Genomic DNA, 21,852 nt, shown 5'->3' on the forward strand with positions numbered 1-21,852 from the left:
TCCCAACCCAGGGATCCAACTCAGGTCTCACATCTCCTGCCTTGGCAGGCAGGTTCTTTACCACTAGTGCCGCCTGGAAAGCTCCGTTCCCTCTTTATAGCTCAAGAAATTATTCATGAGCTTTTCTCCTAGAATCTTTGAAGTCTTGATTTTCATATTTAGTTTTCTATATTGCTAACTTTTGTGTATTATGTGAGGTAGGAAATTTGTTTTCTGTTTTCCTATGAATAGTCATTGTTCCGGCATTATTCCCTGAAGAAACTATCTCTTCCTTACTGTTCACAGTAAAAATTAGTTGTGCCAAATTGCACTGCTTGAATAGGACCTTTAGTTTCCCTTTACTGAATCAAGCGTATCTACAGACACAACGCATCTGTGGGCTTTTCCGTACTCACTGAAATGCTGGACCTGGTTTGCCATCTGCCTGAGAGACACTGGGCAATCTCAGGACCATTCTTTCTAATGTTCCGAGACAGTGTCTGTGTTCTCACCAGTTCTTGCAGTTCATATCCTTGTTTGTGTTCCTATTCTGGGTTCTGAGTTAAGGTGACAAACCATCCAGGTTTGCCCAGGATAGAAGTCTCCCCAAAGCAGGACTTTGAGTGCAAAAAGTAGGACAGTCCCCAGCAGACTGGAATGGGCCAGCTGGTTACCTTAGTTCTTTCATCTCCAGTTTTAGCTTCCTCCCATGTTGACTCCTTTACTGTTTAAAGTTGGTGCTATCTCCATGTTCATCAATCATCTTTATATTGAACTCATATTTGTTGAGCACCTACTTTGTTAGAGTCTGTGTGAAGCATTTTCACATAGGGTATCTCACTGAATAGTCGCAACAGAGTTATGTGTTTTCTTTTTATACATGAGGAGAACTGTATTGATTATTGGCAAGAATCACAAAATTACTGACATAAAAGACTGAAAATATTTTATTTCTACTAAACTTGCTATCATCCCATCCGTAGGAAAACACAGCTGTAATTTCATATATGGGATCTGCCCTTATATGAACTTAAATACTAATTGAACTTCTGGGTGGAATTCTATTATGCCTAGCTTCTTGGCATCCATACAATTTTGGTCAAATGTTATTCCTGGTACATTTGACAGTACATGAAGTCAACTTCATTTATTATAAAGCAAAAGTCACAATTCCATTTGTTATGCAACAGTACAAACATCTCAATGATTCATTAGGATAAAAAACAAGAAGAAAGAGAAACACGAATATTATAGCATGGAGTATCACACTGCCATGTCAGATTGTATTCCTCCAGTCAAAACATTACTGCATGGATGTGAGACCCTTTCATCTTGCTTCATCCACTTGATCAATCTTTTCCTTTTAATAGCTTATTTAAGAAATCTTTCATTGTGGCCTCTACTTTCTCCAAATCCCAAATTGTATGTATAAATTATTAATACAAAAGCCATTTGTATAATATTAGTTCCCCAAATACTAACAGGACTTAGATGGGAAGAAGAGAATACAATTAGTTTGGAAAACAAATTTCTTTGTTCCAGAACTTTTCAATCTTTATTTTGTCAGTTTGCTTTGTTACTTCCCTACACAGAGATAGAGTAGCATCTTTCAAATGATTTGACCTTGGAACATTTTTGTTTGTTTCCTTTTCATAACTTTTCCAGTGCTTTGGAATATACATAGAGAAATTCTGCTTTCATTCATCACAGCAGAATACCCTCCAGAGGGCAGCAGATTCCCTTGGCATATGGCCAATTACCTGTTCATTGAACAGGTTGATAAGGGTCCTGGAACGTACTCTATGATTATTTAGTTCATACATGGAAAATTTCTAGTTCCTATAGCAGGAATAGGCATTGAAATCTAGCTGAAAATAAATGTGTGGCTGAAAATAAATGTGCAGTACTAAGATATAATACTGAAAAATAAACCAATGGAGTCTCTCATTAAACACAAGTACATCATTGGATTATATAGTTCAGATAACAGATCACATCTTTTCCTTCTTCATTCTTCAAACTACAAATATTAACCAAATGTTCTATAAAGAATAAAATGAAGCATTAGAATCAAGATTGGGAAATAATTTGATAAGGCAGCATGTTACCTCAGTGACTTTCATTCCTGGCTGTGATTTAGAATCCCAATAATAAAGCCCAAGTCCCACCTCAGAACAATTAAATCTGAACCTCTGTGTTTTAGTGTCAGGCATGGCATTAAAAAAAATACTCTCAGATGATTTAATGAGCTGCCAGGGTTGAAAACCACTATATTATGATGATCAAATAGTGCTTTAGGGAAGCAGTTTTTGACATTTTCAAAGAAGAGCAGAAATTTAGGCTTTTCCCCCCACAGGAAATGTATTAAATGTGTGTGCATGCACACTCAGTTGCTCAGTCGTGTCCAACTCTTTGCGACCCCATGGACTGTTGCACACCAGGTTCCCCAGTCTGTAGAATTTTCCAGGCAAGAATACTGGAGTGGGTTGCCATTTCCTATTCCAGGTGTTTTAAATGTGGAAGAATACAGAAAGGAATAGTCATTCTTACAGCTTCTGTCTATAGTTAACCTATGTCAACATCTTTATTCCTTCTTTTAGTCATCAGAATTGCATAAAACAAAATCAAACAATAACTCCACATTTTATAGACCCTAATGGCATCCAGTCCCATCACTTCATGGAAAATAGATGAGGAGACATCTATTTTATTTTATTTTTTGACTGACTTTATTTGGCTGACTTTATTTTTGGAGCTCCAAAATCACTGCAGATGGTGATTGCAGCCATGAAATTAAAAGACGTTTACTCCTTGGAAGGAAAGTTATGACCAACCTAGACAACATAATAAAAAAGCAGAGACATTACGTTGTCAACAAAGGTCTGTCTAGTTAAGGCTATGGTTTTTCCAGTAGTCATGTATGGATGTGAGAGTTGGACTATAAAGAAAGCTGAGTGCAGAATTGAGGCTTTTGAACTGTGGTGTTGGTGAGGACTCTTGAGAGTACCTTGGACTGCAAGGAGATCCAACCAGTCCATCCTAAAGGAAATCAGTCCTGAATGTTCATTGAAAGGACTGATGTTGAAGCTGAAACTCCAGTACTTTGGCCACCTGATGTGAAGAGCTGACTCATTTGAAAAGACCCCGATGCTGGGCAAGATTGAGGGCAGGAGGAGAAGGGGACGACAGAGGATGAGATGGTTGGATGCCATCACTGATTCAATGGACATGAGTATAGGTAAATTCCAGGAGTTGGTGATGGACAGGGAGGCCTGGCATCTTCCGGTTCATTGGGTCGCAAAGAGTTGGACATGACTAAGTGACTGAACTGAACTGAAACTTCTCAGGAAACATTTCCTAGACTTAGAGCAAAAGACATCATTTTTTGCCTCCAAAACTTCATTATCACTCACCTTAACAAGTTCAGTTCAGTCACTCAGTCATGTCCGACTCTTTGCGACCCCATGAATCGCAGTACGCCAGGCCTCCCTGTCCATCACCAACTCCCAGAGTTCACCCAGACTCACATCCATCGAGTCAGTGATGCCATCCAGCCATCTCATCCTCGGTCGTCCCCTTCTCCTGCCCCCAATCCCTCCCAGCATTAGAGTCTTTTCCAATGAGTCAACTCTTCGCATGAGGTGACCAAAGTACTGGAGTTTCAGCTTTAGCATCAGTCCTTCCAAAGAAATCCCAGGGCTGATCTCCTTCAGAATGGGCTGGTTGGATCTCCGTGCAGTCCAAGGGACTCTCAAGAGTCTTCTCCAACACCACAGTTCAAAAGCATCAATTCTTCGGCACTCAGGCTTCTTCACAGTCTAACTCTCACATCCATACATGACCACAGGAAAAACCATAGCCTCGACTAGATGGACCTTAGTCGGCAAAGTAATGTCTCTGCTTTTGAATATACTATCTAGGTTGGTCATAACTTTTCTTTCAAGGAGTAAGCGTCTTTTAATTTCATGGCTGCAATCACCATCTGCAGTGATTTTGGAGCCCAAAAAAATAAAGTCTGACATTGTTTCCACTGTTTCCCCATCTATTTGCCATGAAGTGATGGGACCGGATGCCATGATCTTCGTTTTCTGAATGTTGAGCTTTAAGCCAACTTTTTCACTCTCCTCTTTCACTTTCATCAAGAGGCTTTTCCACTGAACCCATAAGGGCCTCTTCTGACAAAAAAATGAATTCTGTTCACTTGTCACCTGAATAGAGCTAAGAGGATTATTTGTGCAAAAACTAACCTGTGAGACAGAGGAGGATGGAGAAAAAGATCAAGAAAATATTAATGAATATACATCTTCCCTGGATGGCTAGAATGAGAAGTGTAGGCTGTAGTTATGGATCGGAGGTTTTCTTCATGCAAAATTAACAGATTTACAGTGGGAAGTGAATGCATGGAAATGTGTCTCATTAACATCATATTCTTACCTTGAGCTCAGTTAGTGTCAATAACCTGATAGGATGGCCATTTTTAGGGCCTCATAAAACGAGACCTCCTGAAGACAATGATAAGTCTTTGAACTAAAAGATAGTATTTGAAAATAAAATTCAGGCAGGAATATGGATGCAGGTCCTCTGACAGCTGATAGAGATTTTAAGCAAGGGAACAAATCCATCTTTTGTAAAAGACTTTAGAAATCAAACTAAAAATGCCTAGCTAGGTCTAATAAAGTGTACTTTGAGTGATCCAAAGGAATGTATTATTATTATCCATATTTTATGGATGAATCAGAGAAATTAAATAATTTCCCCAGGACTGCAAGCAAATAAGAAACAGACAGGCTTCAAAGTCTGCATGCTTGACTACTACACTGTATTGCCTCAGAACTTGCAGAAAAAATTTCACGTTGCAATACAGAACACACATATTCATGCATATCACTTGTATTTCATGTTGTAAGACACTTAATTTAACATCTCTAAAACTGGGATATTACCAACAATCAGTGGGGTCTATAATCATAATTGACATGTATATTGATACATAAGTGATACCTATAACTATAATTGACACATAATTGACATATAAAACAATGCTGTGTCTTTGAAATATAGTAAAATAAATCTCATAGGCACTTGTAGTTTTTCCTTCCTATAGAAAGATGTTCGTAAAATCAGATATCTTTTTTTTTTTAAGAAAAGTGATTAAATAAATACAAATTTCTGCAAATGAAAGTTCACTTACTCTTTTAGCCACCAACCATTCATTGAGACTGGTGATCAAAGTAGCAAAAACTCTGAAATCAGACAGACTTACATTAAATACTAGTCAAATCATTTTCAAACTGTGTGATCTTGAACGAGTTACCTGATCTCGCCAAACCTAGTCAGATGAAGATGTTAATAGTAACTCTTAAAGTTATCATGAAGATTCAATGTAATAATTCATTTAAGGGACCAGCAAAATGTTTAGTACACTGATAAGTGTTATCCACTATTATCACTATTAATTTAAAAATCTTTTATATACCTCTGTTGTGTTACACAGTGTTCTAAGGTTAGGTAATACCCCAGTGTTCATCGCAGCACTGTTTATAATAGCCAGGACATGGAAGCAACCTAGATGTCCATCAGCAGATGAATGGATAAGAAAGCTGTTGGACATGTACACAATGAAATATTACTCAGCCATTAAAAAGAATACATTTGAATCAGTTCTAATGAGGTGGATGAAACTGGAACTTATTATACAGAGTGAAGTAAGCCAGAAAGATAAACACCAATACAGTATACTAACACATATATTTGGAATTTAGAAAGAAGGTAATGATAAGCCTGTATGTGAGACAGCAAAAGAGACACATATATTGAACAGTCTTTTGGACTCTGTGGGAGAAGGTGAGGGCGGGATGATATGGGAAAATGGCATTGAAACATGTAAAATATCATATGTGAAACAAATCGCCAGTCCAGGTTTGATGCATGATACAGGGTGCCCGGAGCTGGTGCACTGGGATGACCCAGAGGGATAGGATGGGGAGGGAGGTGGGAGTAGGGTTCAGGATGGGGAACACATGTACACCCGTGGTGGATTCAAGTCAATGTATGGCAAAACCAATACAATATTGTAAAGTAAAATAAATAAATTAATCAATTAAAAAATAATAAATAAAAATTTTAAAAAATAAAAAAATAAGGTTAGATAGCATATTAAAAAGCAGACACATTACTTTGTCAACAAAGGTCCATCTAGTCAAGGCTATGGTTTTTCCAGTGGTCATGTATGGATGTGAGAGTTGGACTGTGAAGAAAGCTAAGCGCCGAAGAATTGATTTTGAAGTGTGGTGTTGGAGAAGACTCTTGAAAGTCCCTTGGATTGCAAGGAGATCCAACCAGTCCATCCTAAAGGGGATCAGTCCTGAGTGTTCATTGGAAGGACTGATGCTAAAGCTGAAACTCCAGTACTTTGGCCACCTCATGCGAAGAGTTGACTCATTGGAAAAGACCCTGATGCTGGGAGGGATTGGGGGCTGGAGGAGAAGGGGACGACATAGGATGAGATGGCTGGATGGCATCATCAGTTCAATGGACATGAGTTTGAGTGAAATCCAGGAGTTGGTGATGGACAGGGAGGCCTGGTATGCTGCAGTTCATGGGGTCGCAAAGAGTTGGACATGACTAAGCGACCAAAGTGAACTGAAAGGAATGACCTTAAAACAATGAAATAAATAAAATATTTAGCTCTCATAAAGCTTATATATATCCTAATAGAAAGGGACAAAATTATTAATATATATACTTTGTGGTCAGCACCAGGCAAATCACTTAGGGTTTAAGACATGAGTTACATATAGTAATAACAAAATAATGCTCAAAATTCTCCAAGCCAGGTTTCAAGAATATGTGAACCATGAAATTCCAGATGTTCAAGCTGGTTTTAGAAAAGGCAGAGGAACCAGAAATCAAATTGCCAACACCCACTGGATCATCAAAAAAGCTAGAGAGTTCCAGAAAAACATCTATTTCTGCTTTATTGACTATGTCAAAGTCTTTGACTGTGTGGATCACAATAAACTGTGGGAAGTTCTTCAAGAGATGGGAATACCAGACCACCTGACCTGCCTCTTGAGAAATCTGTATGCAGGTCAGGAAGCAACAGGCAGAAGTGGACATGGAACAACAGACTGGTTCCAAATAGGAAAGGGAGTACGTCAAGGCTGTATATTGTCACCCTGCTGATTTAACTTATATACAGAGTACATCATGAGAACTGCTGGGCTGGATGAAGCACAAATTGGAAGCAAGATTGCTGGGAGAAATATCAATAACTTCAGATATGCAGATGACATCACCCTTATGGCAGAAAGTGAAGAAAAACTAAAGAGCTTCTTGATGAAAGTGAAAGAGGAGAGCGAAAAAGCTGGCTTAAAGCTCAACATTCAGAAAACAAAGATTATGGCATCTCATCCCATCACTTCATGGCAAATAGATGGGGAAACAGTGGAAACAGTATCAGACTTATTTTGGGGGGCTCCAAACTCACTGCAGATGGTGATTGCAGCCATGAAATTAAAAGACTCTTACTCCTTGGAAGAAAAGCCATGACCAACCTAGATAGCATATTAAAAAGCAGAGACATTACTTTCTCAACAAAGGTCCATCTAGTCATGGCTATGGTTTTTCTAGTAGTCATGTATGGATGTGAGAGTTGGACTATAAAGAAAGCTGAGTGCAGAAGAATTGATGCTTTTGAACTGTGGTGTTGGAAAAGACTCTTGAAAGTCCCTTGGACTGCAAGGAGATCCAACCAGTCCATCCTAAAGGAAATCAGTCCTGAACATTCATTGGAAGGACTGATGTTGAAGCTGAAACTCCAGTACTTTGGCCACCTGATGCGAAGAGCTGACTCATTTGTAAAGACCTGATGCTGGGCAAGATTGAGGGCAGGAGGAGAAGGGGAAGACAGAGGATGAGATGGTTGGATGGCATTAGCAACTCAGTGGACATGAGTTTGAGTAAACTCTGGGAGTTGGTGATGGACAGGGAGGCCTGGCGTGCTGCTGTCCATGGGGTCGCAAAGAGTTGGACATGACTGAGCGACTAAACTGAACTGAACATATAGTAACCTAGTAAGCTAATTGTTGGGCTTCCCTGGTGGCTCAGTGGTAAAAAAAAAACCTGCCTGTCAATGCAGTAGACACGTATTCGATCCCTGGTCAAGGAAAATCCCCTAGAAAATGAGATGCAACCCACTCCAGTATTCTCACCTAGGAAATCCCATTGACAGAGGAGCCTGGCAGGGGACAGTCCATGTAGTCACAAAAGAGTCAGACATGACTTAGTAACTAAACAACAACAAACTAAGCATTAACATCTAATTGTAGGAAGTCCCTTTGAAGGTAGTTATGTCCTTAACAAGGACAATTAAGACATTTCTACTTATGGTCTAGGAAGAGATTCAAACTAGTTAATCCAAAAATATTTGTTGAATCAAATTAGGCTGCCTATCTCTTCTTTCTAGTTTGCTGTGAGCTGGGAAACCAGAAGGGGCCTTCTTCCAGACAGTTATTTTAAAAACCAGTTTCCCTCTAAAAATGCTCCTGTAGAATCACAGGAAATTTTAAAATGTTGAATATTTTCAACTGCACATTTTAATTACAATTACACAAGTGATTACAGTTACTTCCAGCTACACATTCAGATACTTCCAATTACACATTCAGATGTTTTGTTCATTGCTATGTGTCATTCTGACATATTAACTAAGTTGTCCTTCATCACTAAGGTTATTATTTTTTATCATCAATGATATGCTAAGTCACCCAAAAATTCAGTCCACCACATAAGATAAGTTCGGCCTCAATGACTAATTCTTCATGATCTTTTACACAACTCCAACCATCTTTATCTTTATCTAAGATGAGGACTAGAGCAAGTGAGATGGTTTAGTGGCTAATTTTCTTTGTATCAGATGAGGACTAGCGAAATCACGCTAGTTTCATGATTCATACCTCAAGGCTCAGGACAAACCATCTGAGCCAGTACAGTTTCCCGGTTCCAGTCTAAGACCATGTTCCACATAATATTCCTGGTCTTGATTTAGGAACTGAAAGGGATTTTCTTAAGTATTTTTTTGTGAATATGAAAGTAACATATATACTGGTTTCTGAATATTGGGTAAAAAGAGAAAAATATAAATATAACACAATCTTATCACCCAGAAAGAGCCAAATACTAACATTTTTACATATTTCCCTCTAGAAAAAGGAAAACAGTAAAAGAGGTGAATACATATATATGCAGATTAAGAACAGAATATAAACAAATGTAGAGGTGAAATCAACAAGTAGAGTACTTACTACTTTATGAAAATAAATAAAAACAAGATGTAAGTGATTCTTAGAAAACTATAAATTACATTAATTGACTCAAGAATAAGCAGTTGTTGTTGTTTAGTCACTAATATACATCTAACTCTTTTGTAATCCCGCCAACTATAGCCTGCCAGGCTCCTCTGTCCATAGGATTTCCCAGACCAGAATACTGGAGTGAGTTGTCATTTCTTTCTCCAGGGGATATTCCCAGACCAGGGATCAAATCTATGTACCCTTCATTGGCAGGAGGATTATTTATCACTGAGCCACCAGGAAAGTCCCCAAGAATAAACAGTAGAAAACCTAAACAGATCTTCAACTATGAATGAAACCGAAAACATTTGGAGAAATTTACCTCCATGAGGTAGATACCATTACAACCCCCATTTTACAGAATGAAGAAGTTACACATCAAAGAACTAGCAGAACTGGGACTTGTCAGTGGTTTCCATGATTGTAATCACCATACTGTATATAAGTCTGGACCCCAATGAGGAAAGATTATTCCTATGGTAGACAAGCTATTTAACAATCAGTAGTAACCCAGCACTTTTTCTGTGCTAAGCATTGCTGTGGATGCTGGGGACGCAAAGATGAATAAGTACACCATGGTCTCTGTGTTCAAGAAGCTTCAAGTTGAGTCAAGACCAACAAATAACTATACAGACTATACTGCAACATATCAATTGTATTGCCAGAGCCTAGAGGAAGGAGTGATGCCATGGGAGATAGGAAAGGGATCATATTGAAAATACCATTTGGGCTGTCTCTGGAAAGGTTGGCAGAGAAGGGAGAGGAAGGCATTCCATGTAGAGGGAACAGCATGTGCCAAGGCAGAACACTATAGATAATCTACAAGCTGATGTGTCATTAAATCTCTCTTTAAAACAGTGCAAAGAGACATTATGCTGCTTTTGACAGAAGGCAGCAGTTCTCAGCAGCATCTTCTTCCATCATGACAAAAACTGCTCTCAGTTCACTTTAAGGGGGTAGTGATATTTGGCAGAAATCTACTGTATTTCTTCCTTAATGAGTTGTCAGAGATTCTGCCATGCCATTTGTCTTCTAAGCAAGTTATTATGAAGGCTGTCAGTAAAGAGTGAAAATGAGGATAAGCAATATATTCACCAGTCAGCAGGGGGCTGAGAATCTGTTCATTCAGAAGCAGCAGGGGGCTGTGGGAAAATGTCTGTCCTTTAAGCAAGCCTATGAAGGACTACCACTCAAAAGAGAGGGTGGATTTGTAAGAAGCTAAGAATGTCTTCCTCTAATTTAAACTCCCAGGAGCTTTCCTTGGTTCCTATATCTGCTTACAGACAGAGAATAGAATAAAGAATAGCAGAAGTTCTGATATAAGAGTGATCTTAATTTTGACCACACATCAAAACCTAATTTGGAGACGGACGGACGAGTCTGATACTATACGGAAGGTCATGTGTATGGGTAATTAAGTGGACAATCACATATATCAAAATAAATCACATTCAGTCTGCAGTACAAAAATTTCACTCTCTAACTTAGGCTATTAACTATATGTAGAATTAAGAATTAAGATAGATTGTGTTTGTTTGTTTTCCCTGGGCTTCATACAGTTTGCATTAGAAGTGCTAAGGAGCAAAGTTGGAGAAAGATCCTGGCTCTGAGCTTTAATCCTTGTGGGATTTTCTGTAAGTTACTTAGCAACTCTAGCTAATAAGAGCTACCTCACAGAGTTGCTGTAAGGATTAAATGAGATGATATATGTAAAGTGTTGACACATAAGTGCTCAATAAATGGCAGTCATAATGATGCTGCTGTTGACTTAAACATTATTATACAGATCTGAAAACAGTCTAGACTTTACCCCAAGCATAGCAAGTTCCTATAAGGAGAAGAAAACTTTTATCGTCTAAATAATTATGGATAAGTAAATTATATTATGAATAAAAATAGTCTGCTGAATAAATTTAATCTTGTGTCAGTTATAAAAATCTAATTTATCATCTATAATTGGATAGAAGCAGAATCAGCTTTAGTTTCCCGTCTAAATTATTACATTTCTAATTGCTCTATTAGACTTTGGGAATCAAGATATATATGTTTAACAGCATCATTGCAAAATCTCATTTTACAGTGTATGGTTTTAAAAGAATTATATTTTCTTGCCTAACACTCTGAACATACATGAAAAACTGAAAGGCTTAATCTGTAAGAAACACTGTTACTTAAACTGAAAATCTATTCTGTCTTTTATTTGGGAAGATGAAGGATTAATCTCATATAATTGAGACCATGGTTATAATTCAAGTTACAACAATAGTTACAACTATATCAAAATAGATATTTCCTATTTTAATCTTCAATTTATTCCAGTTGTTAATTTAAACTATCAGAGAAAATGATTTATTTCAACCCCTTAATTTGACTAATGCAAAACTAAGGCCTACAGAGGTCAAGGGACTTCACCAAATATCTATGGGATCAAGTGTAGCACTAAAAACCTTTTTTGTTTTCAGAATCGCAGCAACCATAAATAAAGTAAGTTGATAATTGCTAGAAATAAATATTAGAACTACTTTGGTATGGAATAAACCTGACTTTTAAAATCTTAACTGGTTCTCACACCTAAGGATAAATATCAACTATTTGGAACAATGTAAATAACATTAAGTGTATCATTTCTACACTTCTTTACACAATAGCCCACTATATTTCTACAATACACGGGCAGGTTCTTCAGTGCCTTAAAAGTCAAAATGCTACTCAAATTCCATCATTTTAGACATTGGCTAGCAAAGGATGTAGCATCATATCTGGCTTTGCGAAATTTCACTTTCTTGGTGTATGACTAATACATTCCTCAAATATTTGTCTATATTGTATTATTCACTGTAATTACAGTCTATATTGGCCAACAAGATGAAATAAAATAATTTTTTAACAAAAGATACTCTCTGTGTTTGAGAATAACAGAGAATGGCTATTTTTCTACAAGCCAGTTGATGTTACTCTATAAAATATACAGTAATTATGATAAAAAACTAAAATAGACTTTTTAACCTTATACGTCAACAATTTTTCACTCATTCACATTCAGTCATGCATGCAAAGCTGTCATTTCCAATCTAGACTATTTCTGGTTAGTCTCTGATGTTCTGAAGCAATGCCAATCAGAGTGATTATGTTATCACTGTTGTGGCAATTAAATGCTCTATTTGTTTACTACTGAAAGCATGACTGATCTGATACATAGTCAAATCATAAATAGTTCTGTGTCTGATATTAATGAATGCCCATAATGCATTTTTCCAGTTATTTCTTCACAGTTAAAATAACTCTATTTACAATGAAAATCCTTCCTATTTTAATCAGTGGTTCTCAACCAGGGGCAACTTTGCCTCCCAGGGACATTTGGGAAATTTTTTCACAACAAACTATGGAAAATTCTGAATGAGATGGGAATACCAAACCACCTGATCTGCCTCTTGAGAAATCTGTATGCAGGTCAGGAAGCAACAGGCAGAACTGGACATGGAACAACACACTGGTTCCAAATAGGAAAAGGAGTATGTCAAGACTGTATATTGTCACCCTGCTTATTTAACTTCTATGCAGAGTATATCATGAGAAATGCTGGGCTGGAGGAAGCACAAGCTGGAATCAAGATTGCCGGGAGAAATATCAATAACCTCAGATACGCACATAAAACCACACTTATGGCAAAAAATGAAGAAGAATTAAAGAGCCTCTTGATGACAGTGAAAAAGGAGAGTGAAAAAGTTGACTTAAAACTCAACATTCAGAAAAATAAGATCATGGCATCTGGTCCCACCACTTCAAGGCAAATAGATGGAGAAACAGTGAAAACAGTGTCAGACCTTATTTTGGCGGGTTCCAAACTCACTGCAGATGGTGACTGCAGCCATGAAATTAAAAGATGCTTACTCCTTGGATGGAAAGTTATGACCAACATAGACAGCATAATCAAAAGCAGAGACATTACTTTGTCAACAAAGGACTATCTAGTTACGGCTATGGTTTTTCCAGTAGTTATGTATGGATGTGAGAGTTGGACTATAAAGAAAGCTGAGCAACTGAAGAATTGATGCTTTTGAACTGTAGTGTTGGAGAAGACTCTTGAGAGTCCCTTGGACTGCAAGGAGATCCAACCAGTCCATCCTAAAGGAAAGCAGTCCTGAATGTTCATTGGAAGGACTGATGTTGAAGCTGAAACTCCAATACTTTGGCCACCTGATGCAAAGAGCTGACTCATTTGAAAAGACCCTGATGCTGGGCAAGATTGAAGGCAAGAGGAGAAGGGGATGAAAGAGGATGAGATGGTTGGATGGTATCACTGACTCAGTGGACATGAGTTTGAGTAAACTCCAGGAGTTGGTGATGGACAGGGAGACCTGGCATGCTGCAGTCCATGGGGTCGCACGACTGAGCGACGGAAATGAACTGACTGAGGGACATTTTTGATTGTCGTGACTGATGAGAGGAGGGATGCCACTGGCATTCAGTGGGTAAAGTCCAGGGATGCTGCTAAACATCCTCCAATATATAGGACAGGCACAGCCTATATATTGCTTCAACCCCAACAAAGAATTATTTGATCCAGAATGTCTGCAGTGAAAAAGCTCTGGAGATTGATGGTGACGATTGTTGTACAATAATGTGAGTGTACTTAATGCCAATAAACTATATGTTTAAAAATAGTTTACGTGGTAAATTTTATGTTATGTATATTCTACTACAACCAAAACATCAATAAATCAATAGTTCTGAGACAGAGAGCTTTAAATTACTTAGTGTCCTTTTATAAGGAATATATTTCAGTACTTTAGGAAGGCCGAAAGACTCTGTACCTGGTAAAGTGACGTTAATAAAGCAAACAACTTCACTTCCTTCTATCAAATCATATTTTGTTCTCTCTTGACTTACTTCCAAATTTCTTTCATCCACTAGTGAATGACTCCAAAACAGCAGTTTCCTCACCAACATGCACACTGTTGAAACAAAAATGAAAACAGAACCTATAATTAGATTGTTTTTTTCCCTTAGGCTAGTTTCAGTTACATTCAACCAAAATCTTGACAAACATAGGACACAACAGAGGAACTTAGACAAAGACCAAATGTAAGAAAACTTAACACATTGGGCTGTATGGAAAAGCAGAAGAAAAAAGCAATAAGCAAAAGACAAAAAATATGTTCAGTTCTCTGTCATGGAACTACAAATTAATATGAAGTATTAGTTCACACTAAACAAGTTGACAAAATTATAAGAGTTGGTAACACTGTGAACTCTCAAAAGGTGTTGGTAGAAGTGTAAATTGATACAACCCTGTAATGGTTCATTTGATGTGGGTTAGGGTTAGGGGTTAGGGGTTAGGGTTAGGGTTAGGGGACTAGGTTATATTATCTGGTTCTTGGTCAAACACCAGTCCAGATGTTGCTATGAAAGTAACTATATTTTTAGATGTGATTGACATTTAAATCAGTAGACCTTGAGTAAAGCAGGTTACCCTGTGGAATGTGGGTGGGCTTTACCCTACCAGCTGAAGGAATTAAAAGCAAAGACTGAGGTTTCTCAAAAAAGTGATTCTGCCCCAAGACTGCCCTGACTACATTTTCAGTTACTGAACTGCTCTGCAGATTTCAGGCTCAAACCAGTAATATGAACTCCCACCTGAATCTATAGTCTGCTAGTTTGCCCCGCAAATTTTGGGCTTGGCCCACAACCTTGTGAGCCAATTTCATGAAATCTCTGCCTGTCTCTCTCTGTCTCTCACTCCATATTATATGTATGTGTGTTTATAATCTCTATATGTCTGTGTGTTTATGTGTCTGTATGTATACGCGTCTGTGTGTATACACACAGAACCTCTTGGTTCTGTTTCTCTGAGAACCCTAATACACATCCACTTTGAAGAACAGTTTGGCAATTTCTGGGAAAACTGAGGATGAAAAGGTCTAGAAAAGCTGAAGACGGGCATAGCCATTTTCAGATCTAGATATGCAGCCTGTAGTTCCTCTCAAAGGGGAACTACTGGAATTGTGGTGGGGAAGTGTAAAACAAGATGAAGGAATGGAACTTCTATGTCTTAAAGAGTGTGTGGTGGGGTGGGGAAAAATATGGTAAATGTTAGAACGTGCTAAAAACAGAGATGGAATATATTTCATGTTGCCATATTGTTTTCTGCCTTTCTTCTGTATTTTGTAATATTCTGACACTTCAATACAAGCAGTTTTATAGCAACTTTTGTTAAGCCTGATGGCAATGGACGTGGCCCTGACTGAAAGGCCAAATGCACTTAAGTTCAAAGGGGAAAAGACAGTCTCAGCAGAGAACAAGGATGGGTGAGGAGAGGTTAAACAAGAAAGTGAGTAACACTTGAGAACCCCAACACTTTCAGAATTCCCTTTGTGCACAGGGCTTCCTTTGACTTCCAAATGGCTCATTTATCATTAACTGGCGAAGTAGAGAATACACATTTGTCAGATTAACATGATGCCCATGGATATCAGTGGTCATCTTGACCTTCATTACTTTGTTAAGGCAGTGTTTGCCAGATTTCTGTACTACAAAGTTACTGTTTTCTCTTTTTCTAGAAGTTTTTGAGTATCATCTTGGAAAATCTTATAAGTGGTTAATTTGCTATAATATCAAGTAGAACCCTTTGATGATTATCACAAATGAGTTTTATGAGAAATTGAAAGAAGACAGATCACAGCAAGGAAAAACTATAAAAAGACTCGAATAGGACAAAGGTAGGAAAAAAATAAGAGATGTTGCTTAATCCCTAGTACTTTGCTATTTTTCTCTCTGCCTTCCTTTGTCCTAAAAGTTTTTTTTCTTCTTTCTTTCACTAACTGGGTCCAACTAGGTCCAAGCAGGCAGGAATCCAGCCTCTATTTGTTAATCTTTGGATCGCCAGAGCCTGTAATAGACTCAGTAATAAATACTTACTGAAGAAAAGGGAAGAGAAAAGATGGGGGAAAAAGAGGAAATAACTGACCATAACAGATTATCAATATATTCCTTAATATTTATTTTCTGTTACATAATCTTAAACTGAGCTTCATTGATTTATACTTTCTCTCTCTCTTAAAATATTTTCAAAAGTAGATTTTTTAACTCGATATCACTCTAAATTTGTATTTTTTTCTATTGGTTACCTGCCCTAAATAAATTAAATTTTTACCACGCTTGCTTTAACCCATAGGAATAAATTTCAAATGCTAAAACTTCTAATTCCCTAGGAGATAAATAGGCAAAACTCTTAGCTACACTAGAAATATGTACTACATTAGGCTACAGTATTCTTCTTACTCCTTATTTGTAGAAAATACACACTAAAGTATTTGGTGTGATAGAGCATCATGTTGGCAAATTACTAGCAAATGATTCAGGAAAAATAAAGTTAATGTGCTGTGCTTGCAATGTTTCAATAAATTTGAAATTATTTCAAAATAAAAATAATTTCCTTTCCATGAATGTGATAATTAATTGATATCCTAAGGGCTAGAAAAAAATGTACATAACTAATTTATTGGTTTATATAAGTGTTGTGCTGCCGCTGCTGCTTAGTTATATCCGACTCTCTCCCCACGGACTGTAGTAGCCCTCCAAGCTCCTCTGTCCATGGAATTTTCCAGATAAGAATACAGAGAGGGTTGCCATTTCCTACTCCAAGGGATCCTCCCAACCCAGGGATTGAACCTGAGTCTCCTGCATTACAGACAGATTCTTTACCAGTAGTGCCACCTGGGAAGCCCTAATTTATTATAGGTGGAACCAAAAAAAAAAAAAAAAAAAGCCACAAACCTGGTCACCATTGCAAAGCTTCCCTTCTCTGCAAGCATCAACCTAAATTAAGACTAGAAAGAGCAGCCATACCTTTTGTTTAACAAAAGTAGCATCTGCAGTGGAACTCCCAATTGGGAAGAAGAGAATAAGCATTAAGACTACAGTTTCAAGGTTTTATTCCCTTCCTCACATATAATTCTAATCTATGGCATGTCTGTGAGATAATCTAGATCACAGCGAGTCCGGTTATCATTTTCTTCCATGTGTTTTATTCATTCAGTCAAAACTGGCAAAGTGAAGCTCTACCTTGGGTGTCATCTGATTAAGTGATGAACTAGGGCCAAACAGTAAAGGAAGGAATCTGCAGGCAGAAGGGTCAGTGACCTGACTGGCATTCCATGGACCGATATTTGTGGGCTTGATGTGGCCAGACACTTCAAGGATTGTGCTCCAGAAGAGCAAACTTGCCTGCCTCCTCCTTGTCAGAAGAGCCTTGCATGTAGAGGAAAGTGGTCTTTGAGCTTGGTTGTAAGCTGCTCAGGGCTGTTCCCTACCAGTGCTGGGAACACGTAGCACTTGGAACCTTTGTAGAGAGAGAGAGCCAGGATCCACCAAGCCCAGCAAGCTTATTACCAAGCAACCCAGACAGAGCCACAGGATGGTACAGCAGACACTCTTGTTTGACTCACTACACTCTGTCAACATTTATCAGTAACACTGAATTTTTGTTTACCTGGAATCAAAGGAAATTGAAGTGAAGTGCCTGTTGCTCAGTCATGTCCGATTCTTTGCAACCCCATGGACTATAGCCCCTCAGACTCCTCTGTCCATGGTATTCTCCAGGCAAGAATACTGGAGTGGGTAGCCATTTCCCTCTCCACAGTATTTTCCTGACCCAGGGATCAAACCCAGTCTCCTGCACTCTAGGCAGATTCTTTACTGCCTGAGCCACCTTGGAATCCAACAGGGTGGGTAAAAGATGAAAAGTAGAATAACAAACTTATTTTTTTTTAATTGAGGGACTTCCCTGGTAATCCAGTAGAGATTCTGCACTTCAGATGCAAGGGGAAGGGTTCAATCCCTGGGCCCCAGTTGGGGATGCTGCCAGACAACAACAACAAAAAAATTTAGAAATTTGATTCACTGGAAACACTGGAGGAATGAGAGAGGTAGGGAGATTGTACAGCACAGGCGACAGTGAGAGAAGTTCCATGTGGTTTTGTTTTGTTTGTGTTTTGAGAACAGTGAAGTCCCCTTTTGCGCAGATAAACTTCCAAGTGTCTGTATGATTAGAAATTTTATTCAAAATTCACCACCGGCACCCTGTGGAAGTGCAGCAAGGAATCAAACTGTGTTTAAAATCGATATTTGAAGCTGGTCATCTGGTTGAGGGGTTCCTAGTCTTTTTACCTCTACATACATGCTCAGTTGCTCAGTCACATCCTACTCTTTGTGACCCCATGGACTGTAACCTGCTAGGCTCTTCTGTCCATGTAATTTTCCAGGTAAGAATACTGGAGTGGGTTGCCATTTCCTTCTCTAGGCAATCTTCCCAACCCAGGGGTTGAACCTATGTCTTCTGCATCTCCTACACTGGCAGACTGATTTCTTAAAATTGCACCACCTCTAAAGGGTTTTACTCTTTACTTTTCCCCCAAATTGAATCTATAATTTATGAAAGTAAAAAACATCATTTACTGACAATTTGCTTGCCCATTTTTATAAACCAGATACATCTAATAATGCCAGTAGGGCTTCCGATCCATGATTATCAACTAGTATTTATATTTTTAGTTGATTTCATTCTAATAAAAAGCAAAGGAGCACCAAGTTTCCATCAGTATTATACAGTCTCTATTAAATGTACTGACCTTTTCTAGTCCTGTGGCAAAAAAAAATGTCAGCACATTAAATAGAGACTGTATAAGACCTCAGATATGCAAATGACATCATCCTCTAACATCCGTTGAATCATCAAAAAAGCAAGAGAGTTTCAGAAAAAATATCTACTTCTGCTTTACCAACTACACCAAAGCCTTTGACTATGTGGATCACAACAAACTGTGGAAAATTCTTAGATGGGAATACCAGACCATCTGACCTGCCTCCTGAGAAATCTGTATGCAGGTCAGGAAGCAACAGCTAGAACTGGACATGGAACAGACTGGTTCCAAATTGGGAAAGGAGTATGCCAAAGCTGTATATCGTCACCCTGCTTATTTAACTTAAATGCAGAATACACCACGTGAAATGCCAGGCTGGATGAAGCACAAGCTGGAATCAAGATTGCTGGGAGAAATATCAATAACCTCAGATACGCAGATGACACCACCCTTATGGCAGAAAGTGAAGAAGAACTAAAAAGCCTCTTGATGAAAGTGAAAGAGGAGAGTGAAAAAGTTGGCTTAAAACTCAACATTTAGAAAACTAAGATCATGGCATCTGGTCCCATCACTTCATGGCAAAAAGATGGTGAAACAGTGGAAACAGTGGCAGACTTTATTTTGGGGGGCTCCCAAATCACTGCAGATGGTGATTGCAGCCATGAAATTAAGACGCTTGCTCCTTGGAAGAAAACCTATGGCCAACTTAGACTGTATAAAAAAAGCAGAGACATTACTTTGTCAACAAAGGTCTGTCTAGTCAAGGCCATGGTTTTTCCAGTAATTATATATGGATGTGAGAGTTGGACTATAAAGAAAGCTGAGTGCCAAAGAATTGATGCTTTTGAACTTGGTGTTGGAGAAGACTCTTGAAAGTCCCTTGGACTGCAAGGAGATCCAACCAACCCATCCTAAAGAAAATCAGTCCTGAACATTCATTGGAAGGACTGATGTTGAAGCTGAAACTCCAATACTCTGGCCACCTGATGTGAAGAGCTGACTCATTTGAAAAGACCCTGATGCTGGAAAAGATTGAAGGAGGGAGGAGAAGGAGATGACAGAGGACGAGATGGTTGGATGGCATCACCAACTCAATGGACACGAGTTTGAGTAAGCTCCAGGAGTTGGTGATGGACAGGGAAGCCTTGTGTGCTGCAGACCATGGGGTCACAAAGAGTCGGACACAACTAAGCAACTGAACTGACTGAATTTTTAAATGTACAATTTGTTAGTTGTTTTGTTTACTTTTGAATAATAAAAAAAGTTGGCAAGCCTTAATACAACCTGCTAAGTGAGCCAAGTCTGTGGCCTGTGTTCATAAACCATTAATCTAATCCAGAAGTTTTCAATGGGGGATAACTGTGCCATCCAGAGGATGCTGGGTAATATCTGGAGACATTTTTGGTTGTGACAAATTGGAGGGAAGGGGTTGCAACTGGTATCTAGTTGGTAGAGGCTGAGGATGCTGCTGCAATATATTCATTCTACAATAAAAGGGCAGACCCCACAGCAAGAATTGTTTTGCTGAAAATGTCAATAGTAGTGAGGCTGAAAACTGTGATCTAGTCCCAAACTGTATAAATGAGGAAAATGAGACCCAGAATAATTAAATGACTTTTCCTTGTATTTTAAAAAACTTAGTCTGATTTTAAATTAGACAATTCATTCGAGGATTCCAGAAATAGAACATATAACTTGAACAGACATTTATCCAAAAATATACACATAGCCAATAAGCACATGAAAAGATGCTCAACATCATTAGTCATTAGGGAAATGCAAATCAAAGCCACAATGAGATGTTATTAGTAGGATTACTATGATAACTATTGGAGAAGGAAAAAAGCAAACCACTCCAGTATTCTTGCCTGGAAAATACCATGTACAAAAGAACCTAGGGCTACTGTCCTTGGGGTCGCAAGAGTTGGACACAACCGAAGTGACTTAGCACACGGGATAACTATGACAATATTTTTTAATGGTAAGTGTTGGTGGGATAGTGGAGAAGTTAGAAATCTCATACATTGCTAGTGGGAACATAAAATGGTGCAGGCATTGTGGAAAGCAGTCTCGTACAAGAATTCAAGTACAGAATTACCATATGACACAACAATTCCACTGTTACATTAAAAGGATTAATCCGCGATAGCATGAATATCCTCCACCTCAAATATAAATGCAGTATAAAGACTGTTGCGGACCTCTGTCCACAAGGCAGAAGAAAGAGATGGGCGGGAAGACCACCACGCCATATTCTAGACTTCATCTGAAATATATTCTGTACTTGATCTTCTTCTGTGAGTTTCAGCTCCCTTAAGTCTATCCAGTCTTGCTTCTAACTCCAGAGACCCAAACTCGTTCTCCCAAGTGTACAAGGACTAAGGAAACCCCCACTAGCTAGAAGTAGAAAGTAAAACGTGAAGTCGCTCAGTCGTGTCAGACTCTTTGCTACCCCATGGACTGTAGCCCGCCAGGCTGCTTCGTCCATGGGATTTTCCAAGCAAGAATACTGGAGTGGGTTGCCATTTCCTTCTGCAGAGGATCTTCCCAAACCGGGGATGGAACCAGATCTTCCGCACTGCAGGAAGGCTCTTTACCGTCTGAGCCACCAAGGAAACTCCCACTAGCCAAGCTGCCGAGAAATCACGATCCCTCTACAAGGTACGCAACAAACCCTTGAGGAAGATGAGCATCTCACTGCCTATGCTGCGTCGCAGGCACTCATTCTTCCGGCAGAGCAAAGTAGCTCCTTTTCCAATGGCAGCGCGCTACCAGGAAGGTACACACCCGTTGGCGCCTGTGGTTGCCAGGAGACAGGCCAGCCACTTCCTCCAATCAGCACGCATCTCTTTGAGTCCAATCACAGGCGCCAGAAGAGC

At 38.8% G+C, this 21,852-nt stretch overlaps 1 long non-coding RNA gene across 1 annotated transcript; it reads right to left on the reverse strand.

Annotated features, from left to right (window-relative positions):
• Positions 1-903: 903 nt before the first annotated feature.
• On the reverse strand, positions 904-21,781 carry LOC138437557 (uncharacterized). Its single transcript, XR_011256023.1, has 4 exons — positions 21,648-21,781; positions 14,223-14,287; positions 5,171-5,222; positions 904-2,475 (listed from the first exon to the last, which is right to left on the reverse strand). It is a non-coding gene; the product is annotated as an uncharacterized lncRNA (long non-coding RNA).
• Positions 21,782-21,852: the final 71 nt, after the last annotated feature.

Source organism: Ovis canadensis, chromosome 3 (assembly GCF_042477335.2).
Source record: "Ovis canadensis isolate MfBH-ARS-UI-01 breed Bighorn chromosome 3, ARS-UI_OviCan_v2, whole genome shotgun sequence".
Taxonomy (NCBI): Eukaryota; Metazoa; Chordata; class Mammalia; order Artiodactyla; family Bovidae; genus Ovis; species Ovis canadensis.